The sequence below is a fragment of the Rattus norvegicus genome, chromosome Y (assembly GCF_021556685.1).
Source record: "Rattus norvegicus strain SHRSP/BbbUtx chromosome Y, alternate assembly SHRSP_T2T, whole genome shotgun sequence".
In the NCBI taxonomy this organism is placed as follows: Eukaryota; Metazoa; Chordata; class Mammalia; order Rodentia; family Muridae; genus Rattus; species Rattus norvegicus.
Genome location: NC_141555.1, coordinates 16,771,027 through 16,792,142, shown reverse-complemented (window position 1 = coordinate 16,792,142; position 21,116 = coordinate 16,771,027). Strand labels below are relative to the sequence as shown.

The 21,116-nt window shown below is 38.1% G+C and overlaps 1 long non-coding RNA gene across 1 annotated transcript; it reads right to left on the bottom strand.

The window, feature by feature from the left end:
* Nucleotides 1-4,399: 4,399 nt before the first annotated feature.
* On the bottom strand, nt 4,400-8,837 carry LOC147997972 (uncharacterized). The gene is made up of 2 exons (XR_015647424.1): nt 8,696-8,837; nt 4,400-6,940 (listed from the first exon to the last, which is right to left on the bottom strand). It is a non-coding gene; the product is annotated as an uncharacterized LOC147997972 (long non-coding RNA).
* Nucleotides 8,838-21,116: the final 12,279 nt, after the last annotated feature.

Sequence of the window (21,116 nt, the reverse complement as noted above, 5' to 3'; positions counted from 1 at the left end):
AATATTCAAGGGTCTCTATAGTAGGATGAATCAACATTTGTATATATTGTCCTCGAGTTATATCTTTAGGTGCATCCATTTCCGCATTCCTGAAGAAACATCATACTGATTTCCAAAGTTGCTATAGAAGTTTGCATTCCCACCAGGAGTATAGGAATGGTCTCCTCTCTTCATAACACAGTAAACATAGTTGACTCATATTTTATAAAACTAAAATTTTGGAAATGGAGGAAAAAATCTCAGAATAATTTTGATTTGCATTTCATTAATTTATAAGGATGATAAATATTTCACTTTCGATCCTTAGTCACTTGAGTTTCTTCACTTTTGAATATTTTGTTTAGATATGTAGCCCAATTTAATTATTTTTCTTGATATATAGTGTTTTAGTTTTTATAATATGATTTATAGAAGCCTGTTGTTGAACATGTACATGGAAATAATGCTTATTATTTTTGAAAATAGCCACTTTAAACTTATTAAGAACAAATTATATAATGCACTCATTAAACTCACAGAACTGGCAGATCTGTTGTAACCAACAGAAATTATAAGGTCGCTCCATGATATACCCCTATATAATAAAACATTTTCTATGTACATAATATTGTGGGATATAGTTTATATATTTTACTCTTTGAGAATTCCCACCAATGAATTTTGATGATAATTTTTCCATTTATTTTACCCACACCACTCTATTTCTTTGAATCTTACCTGTGGATATCTTCTACATCAAAGTACTCTATAATAACTCTCTGATAAACCCTTACAAATAATTTTTCAACCCTCCAACAGAAGAAACTAACTGTCCATAGTCTGTCAGGTAGGTATAGCAGCTTTCAGGCCTTTTCATTGCATTCTTGACTGTTGACTGGCTTGAAGCTATCCAGGAAACCACAGCTGCTATGTGACATGAGGGCAGCCCTACTTGTATCCAGAAGTCACGCTTTATGTCTGATCCCATCCACAATTTGGGCACCTACAGTCTCTTTGCACCTTGTTTCAGGATGGCTCTTTAGCCTTGGGGAAGGGTATAACATGTATATCCAACTCATCATGGCTGAAATCAATAAAATGTAGACAAGTATATAATGAATGAAAGGAAGAGGTCACTCTTGGAAAGTATTAACAAGATCGTCATAACCTCTGGCCATTTTAGGCAAAGAAAGGTTTGAATTAATAAAATGAAAGAGAATATAGGAAACATGGAGAAAACACAGATTATTTAGATTTACAATCGCAAAACTAGAATATTTTTTAAAGCATTCGTGATTTACTGTGGGGAGCGGGTGTAGCGGCAATCCCAAGATGGAGCCTGCGACTGCTGCCGAGTCTCATGACTAGCACCTGAAATTAAACCACACCCCATCGTGAGATGTGCGCAGGAGTACCATGACGATAGATCAGGCCATGTGACTTGGACCTATGAACAGAGGTTACACAGACTGGACGGTTGAGGTGGTTGAGGGAGGACATAAAGGAGTGTGCTCAGCGGCTGGAAGAATGCATTGTTCCTGCTTGGAGACAAAAGGGTTCCTGTATGAACTGCTTTGAGAAGAACTTCATGCTGTTGCTCCTTTTCTGCTGGTCAGGGTTGGAAGCGGGAGTAAGAACTAGATGTATTTGACATACCAATATTAAATCAGCTCATTTTGCAGAACTTAAACAGATCTATACTAAACAATTACATAGAATTAGGTATTTACTTTCTCCCATCTCAGATATCATAGGACCACATGTATTTAGTAAAAAAAAAAGATTATATATTTAAATAGCATTTAAAGTGTCTAAGACTATTCCATAAAGTAGAGAAAAGGATTGAATACATTAAAATTCTATTTTGAATCTGGTATTATCTACCAATGACAGAAAAAATAAGGAGAGAGAGTGAGACAGGGGGATAATCTGGCAAAGGGGAAGGTAATGAGAGAGGGAGAAAGAGTTATAGACGACTGGCAGAAAGAGAGGAAGAGAGAGTATTACACATTAATTTACACCTATACACACATATTGTCAATAAAATACTTGTGAACAGATTCAAGACAACATTAAAAATAATCTTCAACCAGGTAATCTTTCTTCAAATCCCAGACATACAATTTTGATTAGTCCTGGGTAAGCTGTAGGTATAGAGGATATAGTTCAACATAATAAAAACAAGAATCCCACCACAAGCATCGTGCTAAAGAGAGAAAAATTCAAATACAAGCAGGAAGAAGACAAGAATATACACTGGTTTCATACCTATGTATTACAGTATTTGTAATTTTAGCTAGAGCAATATGACAACTGAAGAAGTTCCAGGGAATACAAATGAAAAATGAAGAAATCAAAATGTTCTCATTTACAGATGTCATGATACCATTTTAAAAACTCTAAACATGTATCAGTCTCTTAAGACTGAAAAATAGAGTCATAAAAGCAGAATATCATACGAACACACAAAATTCCTTAGCCTTCCTTTATGCCAATCCAAACCATACTGTGAGAAAATATGGGTAAAATTCCCCTCACAATAATCTGAAAATATAAAATAAAATATTGTGGATGAAAATATTTAAAATGCAAAACCACTATGAATTAGCTAGAAGTGATCCTGAATAGAGACAATTGTTCTCTAAAAGATTAGGTTTCTTAAAGCTGAAAATACATTCATAAAATAGAATTCAAAGTGAACACTCAAAATACATTATATTTCCTGCTTTCCAATTTCAAAAACTGGGAGAAAAATCAGGGAAATATTCCACTTGAATCACTCTTAAAATATATAACAAAATACCCCGGATTAGCATAGTTATAAAGCATACTATTAGTTAGAAGACATATGAAGTAACCATGTTCCATCCAGAATATATATGAGAACGTTCCAGCTGATGTTCTGAAGGACCTTAAAGACTTGAATAAATCAAAGCTTTTATAGTTTTAAGGATAAGTAGATAATATAATAATGTCAACTCTGGATTAATAAACTTAATGCAATAAATATTGTTTAGAAAATTTTACTACAATAAATCACCCACTTTTATGAAACTCAAGAATTTGACTATAATTATTCTACTATGGGACAGAGGACAACTTTAAAATACAAAGTGCTAACGAGTTTAGGGAGATAATTTTAAAGAGAAACAAAGAGGGAGGAAAATATCATGAGATTAAAAAATGTAAGAGTTACATACGTGTGATGTTTTTGGCAGAGTGAACATTTCAAAAGATTGGAGCATCCAGGATTTTTTATTTATTTAAAAGTTGAGGTTACGTGCCAGTAGGAGCATGGAGTATCGGATCAGATCTCAAGAAAATGCCAAATGTTCCAGTTAGTACTACTATGCTTTAGTAAACATAAAAATTCCAATGTGGGAAATTGAAGGTTTTAATCACCGCACAAGTTCCAATTCATACTCAATGGTATCCAAGAAAAGAACGCAAGGAAGCAGCATGAAAATAAAGAGGAACTCTGCTTACTAATCTGCTCAGATACCTTTTATCTATAATCTCCTCAGCTTACTAGTGCTGGTACCATCCACAGTGGGCTAAGTCCTCATACATAAACTAGCCATCAAGAAAATGAAAAATACTGATGCCCGCAAGCCATTCTGATGGAGTCAGTTGCTCAATAATGCATCATTTAGACAGCCACAATAAGCAATCACAGCAACCCATAAAAGGAAAATAGAAAACTTAGCCAACGAAAGATAAGAGTACCCCTTCATGAATGGAATTTGAGGTCAAAAGTGAAGCTCTATGTGAGCAAGAAATTAGAAGGACTTATGCCAGAAATCACACTTTATTTAAAATAAAAAGTGACTACAAGACAAAGCCACAAATGAAATATTGTTAAGTTTGACATTTTGAAACCTGTTCTGGAGATTGCAGGGTAGAGTCAGGACATGGTTTTTGGCTGGCAGCATCATTGACCATCCAGTGTATTGGTGGAGGATTTTCCATCAGAAGCCTTAGCTTTACCACAGAGGCTAGTTCCAAAATACAAATCATAGTCAGTCAACTGTTTGCCAAATCTTGTGCTCCAAAGAAAAGGAGCAGTTCATTTAGTCATGATTTGGTGATGACTCTAACTCATTTCAGAGTCATAGATAGTGCCAGCATAGAGAAAACCACAAGACCCATTGTCAAACACCAGTAATCTCCGCAGTCACCATAGTAATACAATTGGTGAGCTCTACAGTGTGATTTGTTTCTGTTTCCTGTTGTTGCAGCGTATAAACCTTGTTTCATTGACCCACAGAGAAGTTTCAAATAAAATAATGAATAATTTTTGCATGGAAAGCTATTGGTGGCTTGTAGTTGTAGTGAAAAATGAGGACCTCAAGCAATCTTCACTCGGTCCTCTCCTTTTAGGAATGGTGTTGATTTACTTTTGCTTTTGCTTTTTGTTATATTTTGGTGATTTTTTATTTTATTTTGTTTTCTTTTTCTTTTCGTTCTTTTCTTTTCTTTTCTTTTCTTTTCAAGAAGTGGTCGGAAGAATTTCAAGTACAAATTCAGATGGCTGGAAAGAGCCCAGTCTTTCTAACAGGTCCACATTGTTTGCCTTACTAGGTTTTTTGGTTTTTTTTTTTTTTTTTTTTTTTTGCCTTTAATGATATATCCATTTCCACTTTCTTGGATCCTTTTTTCCTGGCATAATTAATACTACATATATTATGATTATTTGAATTTCAACTCTGAAATTCTAATTGCTCTATCTCACTCCCAAAACCAGAGACATATGATTGAGTCTTGTATGGTCTCGTTTTGATTCTTAGATCGGGAATCTTCTTGTGAACACTGAAGGTCCTGTTCCCAAATTGATTCTGTATAGTTCAATAAAGATGCTATTTGCCAGCCAGTTGTGTGGATATCTAGTATTCCTGCAGGCAGGCTAGTAGACAAAAGTCTGGAGAAATGATTTAATATTTCAGATGGAGTAAGAACTACCAGTCATGTGAGATCTCGTATGGAGTGGCCATTGGTGTAGCAGGCAGGATGTTAGAAACACACTAAGATGAGAGCATATTTGGGGTGCTGAGCAATGACTAATGTCAACTGAGCAATTGAGCTAGGGCAGATTTAGAGGTGATGAGAAGGGAGTAAAAAGGACATCTTGCTATTTGGTAGAGGCTAAAAAAACCTGACAATAGAGTTAAAGCATATCAAAAGTTCCTCACTGTACGTGGCTTTCAAGTGCATTCTAAGGGAACCTGATCAGCTCTGGTAGCTTGGTCATCCTGGAGCTTACACTGAGGCAGTAGAAACAACCTTCTGCAGAGTCTTATGAGAGCAATCCATGACCATAATGAGCGTGTCCAAAGTCACCTTGACCATGAGAGTTAGAACTGACCCGCATGTATCTTTTGATTATAACCATTTCTTCTTTGTGATGTTTTAGTGGTCCACTTGCTCAAAACTATTAGTGAAGATGGTAAAATGATTCTAAAGGCTACTCTTGGTTGTGAACTATTCATCTGAGATTACTTAAACCCCAATGATAGAGGGAATATCTGAATAATTTCTGCATAATATAAGGTCAATGTCAAATGTACTTCTTATATGGATCTTTGGAGTAGGATGATGCATCTTTAACCTAGAACTTTATCAAGGTCTATTCTTTATATTTATTTTTTCAGGCATCTGCAGATACATCCTTTTGAGGAATGAATCCTTCTCACCGGAGACCATAGAGGGGACCTGCATTTCAGTGATAATTAAACGTCACTTCAAGACATCAAAGCAAAATATCAAAGTGAGAATGGAATAAATTTATTAGGACAGTGTTTTGCAAACAACTTCTCTCACAAACAGCCTTGGAAGAAGAGTTCTGAAATTTTGCATTTCATATTTGACTTTGATGGTACTCTGGCAGAATCACCTCACAACTGTTTGGGACTTTATGGGCAATTAAACACTAGAAACAGAGCTGAATGCATCATATGCTCTGCCTTCTGTGTAATATGCCTACAGTGAAGAACAACTATGCTAAAGCTATTCATCTGTTTTTCCATCAGCATCCTCATACAAGGGTGGACTTCTCTGGATTATTGGATGGATAGGTTGAGAACACTGGCAGAGATCTGCAAATGCATAAGTGGGATGGTACATGCTTGGGGCATGAAAGGCCTGTGTGTAGATCATAAACAACTTCACAATATTCATTGCTTTAATAATTACTAGGAAGTGTACATCTGTAAAATGACTTCAGCAGACCAGCATGGGTAGAGAAACAGTAATTGACTCCCTGGAGATTTAAAAGCACTGGATTGTAACTTAGAGGTCGAGACATGTCAGCACATGAAGGCTGGATAATCAAACCGCTTTTGTCTCTTAAGATTCCCTTCCCTATGGTTTAAGGCAAACAGCAACAGATTTTTTTTGCACTGAGGAATAGAATAAAAGCTAATATCTTGAAAATCCAAATCATAAGACAATACTGAAATCATCTGCGACGAACATCAACTCTCAGGATGGCTTCAGCATGCCTAAATGTCTGCTGTCAGCATGGGCTTTTACTGCCACCCCTTTTATAACTGCAGAGATCGAATCTGCTTTAGCCACATCATCATCTCCTCATTCTGTTGCACGTAGATTAGATCACTGTGTCTGCCTATTCAGTTTTTCTCTACATATAAAGGCCCAAGGAACTATTTTCATTCCAGTGAGCTGGTGTAAGTAATCTTGAATCACATTGGTGTTGTTAGTGGCTGTAATGTCTTCAAAACCCAGAAGACCATGTTTGCAAAGGAGTTGATTGAGGAAGTCTTGGGTATTTCTGTAATAGGGGCAGTTGAGATCGATGAACAGGACCACCTTCCCAGACTAGATCTCGCAGTTCACGTACACCTGAGCCATGCTGACAGGGTGCAGATTCCCAGAAAAGAATGTTCAGTTGAAGATACTGGTCTGTTTGAGAATGGCAATCCCAATGTATTCTTAATCATGCATTCTATTTGAATCGCCATAGAAAACATGGAAGAAAGAAGGTTTTACTTTTTCATGTTTGCACTCACAAAGCTACCAAACCCTCACAGACATTAGAACCTGCATACTGAAGATTTATCCATATACCAATGACCAGATGAGACATCTAGCCTTGTGGATTAATAAACTAATGGATTCTAGGGCTTTACAAATAGTCAGCCATTGTTAAATTATGTGGTCCATAGTCTGTGATCATTGTGACCAGTCCAATTTCTCTGTACAGAGAGTTTCATCCTTTAATATCTGTTGGGGAACACCAACTACTGCACCAGGTATCTAGGGAAGACCTTTTAGGGCAGTTTGTCTCTAGTAAGACTTTCAGGTCACTTACAAATTTCCAATGGTCACATTCCCTTAGTCTGATTTTCAAATGATGCTTTGATACAGTCCTTTTTATTTTCTAGAGTTCTTGGCAACAGAATTAAAATAGCAACAGTAATCTATCAATGAAATGCACAGTAATTTATTTCAAAGAGTGCATCAGAGAGAATGATTATAGCATAAACAAGAATTGGAAAACAAGATGTCCTTCCTTCTGAGGACAAAGACCAGGAAAACTGAACTACATAAAATTCTCAGACAAGTTGTCTGAATTTTGTTCTTTCCTTCAATCATGGGGCTACTAGTGAAGGAGATCAGGTCTCAAGAGTTGGCAAAAATTACCTTTATTGCTGAGCCAGGTCAACTGCTGCATACCTCATTCATGGACCTGAAGAAACTCTTTATACATCTTGCCAAAATGTGTGTATATCTATATATCATTCATAGAATGGACACTCTGCTGTTGATTTGAAAGCAACAGTTTGTCCCTGGAGAGACACAGATATCTTCTTTCACACAATATTTCACAGGCTGATGGTTGGTTCATTCCGGGAGTTACTTTACAGTAATCATTCAATGAACTGGAAGAACACTTTTTAATGTTGTAAGATCTACTAGAACAATATCAACCATAATTTTCCCTTCCCAGTTTAGTACTGAATCATACTCCACTAAAGTCTGAGCTCTCTGATGAAAGTAGCATCCCCCCAGACTAGTCTGAATATTGCTCTTGGCACTGCAGTTATGATACATCAATGTGATTTCCTTACCACCTTCTTCCTTAGGAGAGTTTTTCAATTCTTCAATTCATTCGATGTGTCTAATCTACATCATCACCCAGGATGAGTTTTGAGAGATTTGCAAAATAAATAAATAAATAAATAAATAAATACATAAATAAATAAATAAATAAATAATGAGAGAAAAAGTAGAAAGGAAAACTGCACGCTTATCTCACCATTTGACTCAGAAATCTAAATGTTAGTCAGTGGTAATACTAGTGTAAAGACTGAGATGATGAAGGCTTAACTAGAAGCACTTCTCTCCCAGATATTAGTGTAAGACACAAACTCCACTATTGGTATTCAAAGCATGGAGGAGTTTACTCTGAGCAGAGGACACAATACTTGTCTTTCCCTTATTACTTAGGACCTTTTTATAATTGACAAAAAGAATAAATTTCATGAGCTCTCAGGAAAACATCTGTGACCTTCCAAACTCTTGGATTTTGGAATAAAGAAGTGAATGATATAAAATCTCTGACTTCCAGAAGCCATAAGAACTGAGAAGTCCAGATGTTTCTGAGAGGCTCCCAGTTCTTGATTCCCATATGTGGAAGGCTGAGATCAATGCTATCTCTTCAGCAAATCCACTCAATCTGTACCAAGGACTCACTGACCTTTCCCAAGGACCATGTATTTCTTCCTTTTTTTTTTATACGAAGACAGAAGACCAACATCCTTCTCCCCTTCTGTGATCTTTTCATACTCTTTGTTCTCCCTCTCAAATGGCTGTTTACAATGAATTACAGGCCAATTAGTAAACACTAGAGATTCTGAAGGAATATCTGAGGCATTTGCAGACACGACAACACTTATGACATCACAGAAGAAGCTATGGTTCCTCAGGTTACAATAGATTTTTCAAGGAGGGCCTAATGATGATGTCACTGACACCTGCCATAGCCTACCTGCTAAACAGTTTTCCCTACATGAACCAGATACAAGGGTGCCCTTTCCAGGAGTGTCTCCTATGACACAGTGGAAACCTTTACGAATTCCATCTCTCTAAAACTACAAACTTCTCTTTGCTTCATTAGTGGTTACATGCTCTGTATGGTGAAATTTGGTCAGGAATTTGGCATGGGTAAAAAGATTTAGGAACATGGAGTGTAGGAGTTTCTTCTAGTAAATATTTTATTCCTAGGTTCATTACTGTGAAATACAGTTCAAATTCTAGGAATTCTCTCTCCAAAAGGCCAGTATTTTCCCTACAGACCTTTAGTTGAATAAACATTGTATTTTACTTCTTATTGTATATTCCTTGATAGGTGATTTTATAAAGGTTCCTGAATGTGTACTCAAAAATTCTGATTTCCACTTCCACTTTTTGCAATGATTTCTCATGAAAGGTGCACAGCTATAGACTTAGTATAACAGTGTAAATATGGTGTACCAACATCCAATGATAATCTCCGAAATCCTATTTTATCCAAAATTTCCAGATATCAGTAAAGAAAAGGACCACATGGAGCATAGAATTCTGTTCTCTATTCACTTTTGATATCATCTGCAATATCTACATCCCAGTGTCTCAAGCCCAGATTTAAGGGTTTAGGATGTTTTACCATGTTTCTTTCTTAAGGCCAAACATAAGATAGAGGAGGATTGGCAGAAAGAAGAATGGCTTCTGGACCAGTGAAACCTCAACTTCAATAGGTTCATAAGGACAGGAAAGAGTCTATTTTGCAATGCCATTTGTGGATTCTACCTTCTTCACCTAGTTGCGCAGAATCCAGGTTAAAATTCTACCTAACTCCATACTGTAGGAGTCACCAAAAGTGTATATATATATACATACAACAAAAGTGTATGTATACAATCGAGATATATATATATATATATATATATATATATATATATATATATATATATATATATATATATATAATTGGCCACCAAAACTAGACAAGATTGATGAAGCTAAGAAGTGCATTCTACCAGGAACTGGCTGTAGATACATCCTGAGAGACACAGCTAGAGCATGTCAAATACAGAAGTAAATGCTAGTTGCAAACCAGTGAACTGAAAACCAACCTCTTGTTTGTAGATTTTGAGAAAGGATTACAAGAGTTGAAGGTGCTTTCAACACCATAAGAACAACATTGACAATGAACCAGAATTTCCTGGTACTAGACCAATATTCAAAGAATTTACATGGACAGACCAATTGCTTTAATGGATATGTGGCAGAGGATGGCCTTGATGGACCCCAGTGGAAGGAGAAGCCCTTGATCCAACCTAGGATTGTCTTGTAGTTCAAGGGATTGTCAAGCAGCTGAAAGTGTGGTTAAAGAAGGGATAGTGAATAGGTAGGGATCTTATAGGAAGGAAAATTAGAAAGAAAATAATATTTTACATGTATATATAGAAACATCCAGTTTAAAAAAGGCACTAAAATTTGCTAAAATATAAATAATGGAAAGATATAAAAGATAAGAATACAGTCAACTAATCACACCTATTGGCTGGGAAATCTAAAGTGGTAATCAGAGTAATACTAGTGGGAAGACAGAGATGATGAAGTCTCAACTAGAAGCACGTCTCTCTCCCAAATATCAGAGTCAGATATAAACTGCACTATTGGAATCCAAAGCATGGAGGAGTTTCCTGTGAGCTAAGGACACAATAATTGTCTTTCCCTTCTTCCGTAGGACCTTTTTCTTTTGGACAAAAAGAATAAATACCATAAGCTCTCAGGAAAACAACTGTGCCCTTCCCAACACTTGGCATTTGGAATAAAGAAATGAAAGTTATAAAATCTCTGATTTCTAGCAACCATAAGAACAAGGAAGTCCAGATGATTCTGAGAGGCTCTCAGCTCCTGATTCCCATATGGGAAAGTCTCAGATATAGGCTATCTCTTAAGTTACTCCACTCAACTCATATGAAGTACTCACTTGGTATTCTCAAGACCACGTATTTCTACCTTAATTTTATACCAAGCCAGAAGGCCAAGTTCCCTCTCCCCATCCTTGCTGGGCACTATGGGAGTAGAAGACATTTGTCCTCCCTAGGTTTGTCTGGAAGTTCAAGGGAATGTCAATTGGCAAAAACGGGGTTAGAGAAGAAAGGGAAGGGAACGGGTTTGGACCTTATGGGCAGGAATCTGGGAAAGGAAATAATAATTTAAATTTAAATATAGAAACATCCAGTTAAAAAAACTATAAAATTTGCTAAAGAGTAAAAAAATGAAAAATATAAAAGAAAACTGACAACGAATCATATCTATTGACTAGGAAATATAAAGTGGTATTCAGAGTAATACTAGTGGAAAGACTGACATGATGAAGCCTCAAACAGAAGCACTTCTCTCTCCCAGATATCAGTGTCAGACACAAATGGCATCATAGGTATCCAAAGCATGGTGGAGTTTACTCTGAGCTGAGGAGACAATACTTGTCCATCCCTTGTTCATTAGAACACATTCTTTTTGACAAAAAGAATAAAGGCTATGACCTCTCAGGAAAACAACCGTGCCCTTCCCAACACTTGTCTTTTGAAATAAAGAAATGAATGGTTTAAATTCTCTGACTTCCAACAATCATAATAACAGGGAAGTCCAGATGTTTTTGAAAGGCTCCCAGCTTCTGTTACCCATATATGGAAATCTCAGATCAAGGCTGTCTCTTCAGCATTCACACTCAATCTGTACCAAAGACTCACTGAGCTTTTCCAAGGACCATATATTTCTTCTTTTTTTATACCAAGAAAGAAGGCTTCCTTCTTCCCATCTCTGATCTCTTCATGCTCTTTGTTTTCACTCCCAAATGGCTGTTTACTCTGAAATAGAATTCAATTAGTAAAAACTAGAGGTAGTGAAGGGATATCTGAGAGGGAGTTGCAGTCATGACAACACTTGTGACATCACAGAAACTAGGGCTTTCCAGGTTACAACAGATGTCTCAGGGAGGGCATAATGATTATGTCATTGAGACATGCCAATTCTTACCTGTTAAACAGCTTTCCTTACATTGACCAGGTTCGAGGGTACCCATTCCACGTATGTCTCCTCTGACACAGTGGAAACCTTTTCATACTCCATCTCTCTAAAGCTAGACAGTTCTCTTTGCTTTATTAGCGGTTTCATGCTCGGGATGGAGAAAGTTAGTCAGGGGTTTGGCATGGGTAGAAAATATTTAGGAACATCTAGTGTAGGAGATTCTTCTAGATAATATTTTTATTCCCAGGTTCATTCCTGTGACATTGAGTTCAAATTTTTTGCTTATCTATGTATCACAAAGGCCAGTATTTTCCCTACAGACCTTTAATTAATTGAATATTGTATTTCACTTTGTTATTGTACTTTCCTTGACAGGGGACTTTATAAATATTCCTGAATGTGCACTCAAAAATTCTGTTTTCCAATTCCATTTTATGCAATGATTTTGGCAACAAAATGTGCCCAACTATTGAGTGAGCATAACGGTGTGTATACTGTGTACTCACTTCAATTAATAAACACCTAAATGCTTATTTTATTTAAAAATTACCAGACATCAGCAAATGAAAGGGCAACATGGACTATAGAATTTGGCTCTCTAGTCCCATTTGATATCAATTCTGCACTACCTATCTTCCTGTGTTCCCATGTCCAGACTTGAGGGTTTTGGATGTTTTACCATTATTCTTTCTTTAGTAGAAACCTTAGATACCGTAGGATAGGCACGGAGAAGAATGTCATGATTACCAGTCTAACCTCAACTTCAATAGATTGATAATACGAGAGGGAGTCTATTTGACATTGTCATTTGTGAACTCTACATTCTTGACCTAGTTGGGCAGAATCTATGTTAACATTCCACCTAACCACCTAGCTGTAGGAGCCACCAAAAGTATATATATTCATGTGCCACCAAAATTATATAAATTTGATGAAGCTAAGAAGTGCATTCTGCCAGGAACCGGATATAGACCTTTCCTGAGAGACATAGCTAGAGTATGTGAAATACAGGGGTAAATGATAGTGGCAAACCGATTAACTGAAAATGGACTTCTTGTTGCTAAATGTTGAGAAAGAATTACAAGAGCTGAATGCGGCTTTTATCCCCATAAGAACAACAATGCCAATGAACGAAACATTTCTGGTAGTAAGCCAATATTCAAAGTTTGTACATGGACAGACCAATGGCTCCAACTGCATATGTATCAGAAAATGGCCTTGGTGACGACCAATGGAAGAAGAGGCCCTTGTTCCTCCCTAGGTTTGATTCCCAGTTCAACGTAATGTCAAGAGGCAGTAAAGGGCATTATAGAAAACAGGGATGGGGGCAGGTTAGGGATCTTATGGACAGGAAACTGGGAAAGGAAATTATATTTGAAATGTAAATATAGAAGTATCCAATTAAAAAAGCAAAAAAAATTGCTAAAAAATAAAAAAAAATGATTGAAGTTAAAAATAAAAGAAAACTGTCAATGAATCATAGGTATTGATGCAGAAATCTAAAGGGTACCTTTCAGGAATGGTAATCAGAATAATACTAGTTGAAAGATTGAGATTATGATGTCTCAACTAGATGCACATCTCTGTCCCACATATCACTGTCAGAAACAAAGTGCAGTATAGGAATCCAAAGCCAGTAGGAGTTTACACAGAGTGAAGTACACAATGCTTGTCATCCCTCCTTCCTTAGGATATTTTTCTCCTGGATAAAAAAGAATGAAAGCCATGAGCTCTCAGAAAAACAATTGTACCCTTCTGAACACCTGACTTTTGGAATAAAGAAATTAATGATAAAAAATCTCTGGCTTTCAGGAACCATAACAAGCAAGGAAATGCAGATGCTACCGAGAGGCTCCCACCTCCTGAATCCCATATGTGGAAGGCTCAGATCAAGGCTATGTTTTCAGTGAACCTTCCCAACCCTTAAACAGCACTCACTGTGCTTCCCGATGTAGCACATATTTCTTCATTTTTTAAACTAAAACATTAGGCAAACTTCCTTCTCCCCATCTCTGATATATACATCCTATGTGTTCTCCCTCCCAAATAGCTGTTTAAACTGAAATAAAGGTACATTAATAAACCCTAGAGGTACTGAAGGAATATCTGAGAGGCAATTGCAGTCAGGACAACACTTGTGACATCACAGAAGAAGCTTGGGCTCTCCAGGATGCAAGAGATTTTTCAGGGATGGCCTAATGATGATGTCACTGAGAACTGCCATGGCCTACCTACTAAACAGCTTTCCTTACATTGACCAGATTCAAGGGTGCCCTTTCAGGAGTGTCTCCTGTTACACAGTGGAAACATTTATGTAGAACATCTCTCTAAAGCTAGAGATTTCCCGTTGCTTAATTAGTGGTTACATGCTCTGATTGGAGTAAGTTATTCAGGGGCTTGGCATGAGTATAAAGTATCTAGGAACATGGGATGTAGGAGATTCTTCTGGATAATAATTTTATTCCCAGGTCCATGCCTCTGACAAATAGTTCAATTTCCTAAGTCCTATCTGTTTCCCAAAGGCCATTGTTTCTCTACAGATCTTTAATTGAGTGGATTTTGTATTTCATTTTCTAATTGTTCATTCCTTGATAGGGGACTGTATAGATATTCCTGAATATGTCCTCAAAAATTCCGTTTTCAAATTCTAGTTTTTTTTTGCAATGATATTCGCAACAAAGCTGGCCAAGCTAAAGAGTGAATGTAATAGTGTAAATATTGTGTACCTACTTCAAACGATAAACTCCCAAATTTTATTTTATGCAAAAAATACATGACATCAGTAAATCAAAGGACAGCATGGACTATGGAATACAGTTCTGTAGTCCCATTAGATATCATTTCTGTAATATCTACCTTCCTGTGTTCCCAGTGTGAGACTTCAGGCTTTGGATGTTTTACCATGATTCTTTCTTCAGGCCAAACATAAGATATAGGATGATGGGAAGGGAGAGGAATGGATTGAGGTCCAGTAAAACCTCAACTTCAATAGGCACATAAGAATGGGAGGGAGTATATTTGGTATTGTCATATGTGGATTCTCCATTCTTGACCTAGTACCTCAGAATCCATGTTAAAGTTTCAACTAATTTCATAGATGTAGACTCCACCAAATATATATACATATATAAATATAGATATAGATAAATAGATATAGAGATATAGATAGAGATAAAGAAGAGACAGAGATAGAGACAGAGACAGAGACAGAGATAGATAGATAATTAGATAGATAATTAGATAGATAGATAGATAGATAGATAGATAGATAGATAGATAGATAGATAGATAGATAGAAAGATCAGCCACCAAAACTAGATACGATTAAGAATAATGAAGCTAAGAAGTGCATGCTGCCAGTTACAGGTTATAGATCGTTCCTGAGAGACACAGCTACAGCATGTCAATTACGGAAGTGAATGCTAGTGGCAAACCAGAGAATTGTAAACGGACCTCTTGTTGGTAAATTTTCAGAAAGGATTACAAGAGCTGAAGAGGCTATCAACCCCATCAGAAGAACAGTGCCAATGAACAAGAACTTTCCGGTACTATACAGTTATTCAAAGACTGTGTATGGAGAGATGTATGGCTCAAACTGCATATGTAGCAGAGGATGGCATTGTTGGTCACCAAAGGATGGAGAGGCCCTTGGTCCTCCCTAGGTTTGATTCCCAGTTCAAGGAAATGTCAAATGGCTGTAAGGTTGGTTTAAATGTAAAGGAAGGGAAACATTTAGGTCTCTTATGGAGAGGAAACTGGGAAAGGAAATAACATTTAAAATGTAGATATAGAAATATCAAAAATGTATTAAAATTAACTTAAAATTTTAAAAAATGAAAGAAATAATATTAATAAAACTGCAAGGTAATCAGAAATATTTATTCAGAAATCTAGAGGGACACTGTCAGGGAATGGTAGTCAGCATAACACTAGTGGAAAGACTGAGATGATGATGTCTCAACTAGAAGCATTTCTCTTTCCCAGATATCAGTGTCAGACAGAAACTGCACTGTAGGCATCCAAAACATGGAGGAGTTTACTCTGAGTTGAGGACAAAATACTTGTCTTTCCCTTCCTCCTTAGGACTTTTTCCTTCTGGGGGAAAAAATAAAAGCCATACCCTCTCTCAAAAAAAAAAAAAAAAAAACAAACAAACAAACAGAAAAAAACTACCCGTCCCAACATGTGGCTTTTGGAATAAAGAAATTAATGATAAAAAAAAAATCTGTGACTTCCAGGAACCATAACAAGCAAGGAAATCCAGATGCTACTGAGAGGCTCCCACTTCCTGAATCCCATATGTGGAAGGCTCAAATCAAGGCTATGTGTTCACTGAACCCTCACAAACCCTACAGAGCACTCACTGTGCTTTCCCATGTACCACATATTTCTTCATTTTTTAAATTAAAACAGGCCAACTTCTTCTGCCCACCTCTGTTATGTACACCCTCTTTGTTCTCCCTCCCAAATGGCTGTTTGCACTGAAATAGGGCGATTTAGTAATCCCTAGAGGTACTCCAGGAATATCTGTGATGCAGTTCATTGTGACATCACAAAAGCTAGGGCTCTCCAGGGTACAAGATATTTTTCAGGGAGGGCCTAATGATGATGTCACTGAGAACTGCCATGGCCTACCTGCTAACAGCTTTCCTTACATTGACCAGATTGGAGTGTGCCATTCCCAGGAGTGTCTACTGTGCCACAGGGAAAACCTTTAAGTAATCCATCTCTCCAAAGCTAGAGACTTCTCTCTGCTTCACTAGTGGTTACATGCTCTGAGTGGAGAAAGTTGTTCAGGGGCTTGTCATGGGTAGTAAAGATTTAGGAACATGGAGTGTAGGAGATTCTTCTAGAGAATATTTTTATTCTGTATGTCACAGTTTTTTTCCTGTGACATACGATTCAATTTTCGAGGTTTTCTCTGTTTCCCAAAGTCTAGTATTTTCCCAGCAGACCTTTAATTGAATGAATATTGTATTTCAATTTCTTATTGTAAATTCCTTGAAAAGTGACTGTAGGCAGCTGTGACGTGCCAGGCCTCAAAGATGGAGCTGGTTTCTGCCTTCCATCCTCCCAATGGTGAGTGCTCCTTGCAGAAAACTAGTCCTTATTTGGCTATGCTTGCCTGGCCTGCTAGCTTCCCCATAGTGACAGCCTATCTGCATGACCCACGTGGCTTGCTACGATTAGCCACCACTAGATATTTAAGTGTGGTGTGGAGGTTGTCTGGTGTCAGAAGATTTTATCAAGGTTCTTGAGTAAAAATGCTTGAAGAAGATCTTCACTATTCGTGTCTTCCTTGCTGGTCAATAATGGGCATGGCAAGTGGTGGCCCAAACAGGCACCTCCTGAAATCACAACTTCTTGCAGTCAGGGCAGTGCTGGAAAGTTCCCAAGGTAAGGTGGGAATCATAAGGACCACGGAAAATAAGTACCTATAAATTCTCAGGGTAGTTAACAATAAAGTTCTCGGGAGCAGCGAACCAAGATTAGGAAGACGCTTGATGAATTTAGCCATAGCAGTGTAGAAAGATTTTTGTCATGAGTCTCACAGTCTCATCCAATTTTTCTGGATCTTCAAGAGCTGTTTGAGCATAAGAAACTAAAAAATAAAAAGGAGCACCATAGATAGATTTTTGAGCAAATGCATTGTCATTACACCCTGGTTTGCAGTCTCTGGTAATCTTACTGTGGCAAGTTGGGAAAAATTAGGGAAAGACCTTGATTTTGCCTGGGAACAGGGGACTCTAAGACCTGGGGTCCTTCCAGTGTGGTGCTTAGTGCATAGTTGCCTTGAGGATAAAAAATGTTGTCAGGCAAATATAGAGAAGGGGCAAGCTGTCCTAGAAATGCTTCAAGAGGAGAGATCAGAAAAGCCGGGAAGTACAAAGGAGACAGACTCAGAAAAGACAGTGAGGAAGAAACAGATGAAAGAGATTCATAAGAAGAGTTACAAGAGTTCATAGATCAAATGTGGAAACAGTCTCTAAGGAATAGACAGTAGAAGAAAAGAAAAAAGCCTAAAATGGCGGAGGAACTTCCTGGGCAGTTTCCCTCGGCTCCTCCTCCCTGCAATGTTGTAGAGGGAGGAAGTAGAGTTTCTGGTAGTACATTCTGCCCAGAAGTGTGGAAGCCAGTCCACACAGACGTGCATCTGGCTTATCCTGTTTATGTGGATGCTAATCAACAAACGTATCATGAGCCTTTACACTTTAAGTTGATCAAGTCCCTGATGGAATCAGTCAGGACATATGGCATTATAGCCTCATTTAACATAGCTCAGGATGAGGTCTTACACAGATTTTGCATAACTACTAGTGATTGGACTAACCTTGCTCGGGCCTGTCTTAGTCTGGGACAGTATTTGGACTGGAGAGCTTTTCTTATTGAGTTTGCCAATGAACAGGCTGCCACTAATTTAGCAGAGTGGGGTGGCCAGTGTGCCTGGGATAGAGATATGCTGCTGAGTCAGGGACACTTTGCCAATGCTCAGACAGGTTATCCAGGACAGGTTTACCAGCAGATTAATGAAGTTGCAACAAAATCATGGAAATCCTTACCTAATAATGGAGAAGTGAGTGGAAACCTCATCAAGACCCTTCAAGGACCTATGGAGCCATTCTCTTACTTTGTAGTCCGATTAGTGGAAGCAGCTGGGAGAGTCTTGGCAACCCCAATATGACTATGCCCTTGATTAAACAGTTGGCATATGAACACTGCACAAAGGAATTTTGAGCCACTATAACTCCTTACAAGAATAAGGGTCTTGAAGCATGGATGAAGGTCTGTAGAGAAAAAAAGGGGACTTTGACTAATGCTGGACTTGTGGCTGCTGTTATGCAGATGACACAGAGAAAAAGAGAAGCTCAGGAGCATGTGTACAGTGTGGTCAACAGGGGCACCAAAAAAGGCAATGTCTAGAAAGAGAAGTCTATTCAGTATAGGAAGTGGCCAATGCCCAAGGCAACAAGGGCTGTGCCACAAGTGCAAAAAGGGGAACCATTGGGCTAATGAGTGCTGCTCAGTAAAAGACATCAATGGGCAGCCTGTTAGCTTGGGTTTTGGTGGAGCATGTCCAAAAAATGGACAGCGGGGTCCATGACACCAGGGCCCACAAATATATGGGTCAGTCGAGAATCAGGATGTAGAACAGAGTCACAAGAGATGGCCGTCCCTTCACAATCCGAGGGGCCAAGGAGAGCCACTAAGGATTCCACAGGACTGAACCTCTGCTCTATCACCGGACTCATAATACCTCCTTGGATGGGTGTCCACTTGATACAAACTGATTTTAAAGGACCCCTTGAACCTGGCACATTAGGGTTACTTATAGGGAGATCATCTACAGATTTAAAAGGACTACATGTCCATCCACGAGTTATTGACCCAGATTATACCAGGGTAGTCCAGATCATGGTAGAATCACCGAAAGGGATTACTGCCATTTCCCCTGGGGACAGAATAGCCCAACTATTACTTTGCCTAGGCATCATGGAAGATTTGCAGCCCAGTCTAAAGAGAGGGGAGAGAATGATTTCGGTTCCACAGGTTCCGATCTTACATTTTTAGCCTTCGGTTTAAACCAACACCCAGTGATGGAGCTAAGGGCAGATAGTAAAAGGATCCTAGGACTGTTGGATACAGGGGCTGATAGAAGTATAATAGCTAAGAAAGATTGACCCTCGGGATGGCCAGTACAGGCCTCATCTCAAACATTACAAGGTCTCCATTATACAAGAGCTCCTGATATGAGTGCAAGACAACTGATTTGGAGAGATCAGGAAGAGCATTCAGGAGTTATGCAACCCTATGTGTTGGATTTTCCCATTTCCCTTTGGGAGAGATTTGCTGAAAGATATGGGTTTCAACTTGACCACTGAGTATTATGAAACTTCACAAAAGATTATGAAACATATGGGCTATTTTCCCGGTAATGGAATAGGGAAATACCTGCAGGGTAGAAATAACCATATCACTGGCCAAAAGAGAGAAAGGAATCAGGACCTGGGTTTTTCCTAGGGGCCGCTGAGGAAGGGTTCCCATTACCTGGAAAACAGAGGAGCCGGTGTGTGTTCCACAGTGGCTTATTTCTTCTGAGAAGCTTACCACAGCTAAAGCTGGCTACGAAGCATATAGAACCATGAGTATGACCTTGTAATACTCCAAGCTTAAAAAGAAGTCAGGGAAATGGAGACTGTTGCATGATTTACGAGTTATTAATCAAAAGATGCTAATCATGGGCCCAGTGCAACGTGGGCTTCCTCTTTTATCCTCTTTGCCAGCCTGTTGGCCTGTTGTAGTGATTGATATAAAAGATACCTCTTTGTCCAAGGGATAGTGAAAGATTTGCTATTACTGATCCATCATGCAATCCAGAAGAACCTGATCAAAGATATGAATGGGTAGTTTTACTACAGGGTATGTCCAATAGCCCTTCTATGTGTCAAAGTTTTGTGGGCAACGCCATCGCCCCAATAAGACAGAAGTTTCCTGTGCTGAGATGAATCCATTTTATGGATGATATCCTTTTAACTGCAAAGAATGAAGAGATTTTGATGGAAATTTAGTTAAATTGCTAGAAGGTAGGGGGTTGATTACTGCCCCAGGAAAGGTACAAAAGGGCAATCTTGTAAATTATTTAAGAGCAAAAGTAAGTCCTTATACCATTATTCCCTAGAAGGATGAATTGAGGAAAGATACTCTTAAGATTTAATGATTTTCAAAAATTATTAGGAGATATTAACTGGGTCAGATGTTATTTAAAATTGCCAAATTATGAATTAAAATCATTGTATAATACTTAGTTGGGGATTCGGCCTTGGATTCTCCTAGACAGTTGAGAGATGAAGCAAGGGAAGTTTTAAAGAAGGTTGAAAAAGGATTACAAGGCGCAATTTTACATCAATGGAAGAAGGGTGCAGACATTGTGCTATGCATTCTAGCCACCTACATGCAGCCCACAGGACTGTTGTGGCAAGAAGCCCCTCTGCTTTGAGTTTATCACAAGGCTTCTCCAGCTAAATCAGTAGAGTATTATCCTACAGCAGTTACACGATTGGCCCTGAATGGGATCCAACAGAGCATACCATTTTTTGGTG